We start from the raw sequence: 1,113 nt of genomic DNA on the forward strand, positions 1-1,113 counted from the left end.
CCCGGCTCTCCCCTCCTCTCCCTCGCTCTCTCTCTCACACGGCCGAACACCACCGTCGCCGCCGTTCGCCATAGCAGCCATCTCCGGCCACCCCTCGCTCCCCCGACTAGCTCAGGAGCTCCGCCACGACTCCCTCTTCCTCCCCACCGCTCCATAGCTCCCCGGAAGCCCTGCATTGCCGCCACGTCGCCGTTCCCCTCTTCGGGCTCCGACCACCGTCGCCGTCGAATTCGCCGTCTCCAGCGCGTCCCCGAGCCCGCTTCGACGCCCACTGCAACCGCGGTGAGCTACGCCACCATTTCCCCCTCTCCTTCCCCTCGTTCCCTCACCGTAGCCACCTCCCCACCACGGCCGAACCTCCGCCGTCGCCGAGCTCGCCGTCGACGCAGCTCCGGTGACCATTTGGTCACCCCGGCGAGTCCAACGAGTTCGCAAGACCCCGTAGAGCATCCCTAGCGCCTCGCTTTGCTCGACTTCGAGCTCCAGCACCGTTCCCGTGCACGACCGAACCCCGGCGGCCGCAGCCGAGCTTGCCGCCGTCGACTCCGGCCACCCCGACCCCAACGGGCTCCGCCAAGAGCTGCGGGTTGGCCTCAGCTCCACTCCGGTGGTCTCCGCGGTCCGTTTGGTGGCCGAAATGACCAAAACCACTTCCGCCGCCGCGTCGGGCTCGCCGGCGACTAAACGCCGGCAGCCGACATTAACTTTGACCACGGGTGGGCCCTGGTTGACTCCCCTGAGTCAATGACAGGTGGGGCCCAGCCCTGTTATTTAAACAGGATTAGTTTTAATTAAGTTTTAATTAAAATAATCACCCTGACATGCGGGACCCACTGTCAGGTTTGACCTGGACCAGTTCCGTTGACCTGCTGACGTCACACTGACGTCAGGCTGACGCAGTAATTGATTTCTGGATTTAAATTAAATCAGGAAATTCCAGAATATTATTTAAACTTCAAAAATTCATAACTTTTATTCTGTAACTCCAAATTGGACAAATTATATATGAAAAATGATCAGAAAAATCCAATCTATCCATCTGTACTATTTTCATGCATGATCAAACAAGTTAAATTGATGTTTTAAGCAGAACAAGGAAAAGCACTTTAAAAG

Source organism: Triticum dicoccoides, chromosome 6A, assembly GCF_002162155.2.
Source record: "Triticum dicoccoides isolate Atlit2015 ecotype Zavitan chromosome 6A, WEW_v2.0, whole genome shotgun sequence".
NCBI classification, from domain to species: Eukaryota; Viridiplantae; Streptophyta; class Magnoliopsida; order Poales; family Poaceae; genus Triticum; species Triticum dicoccoides.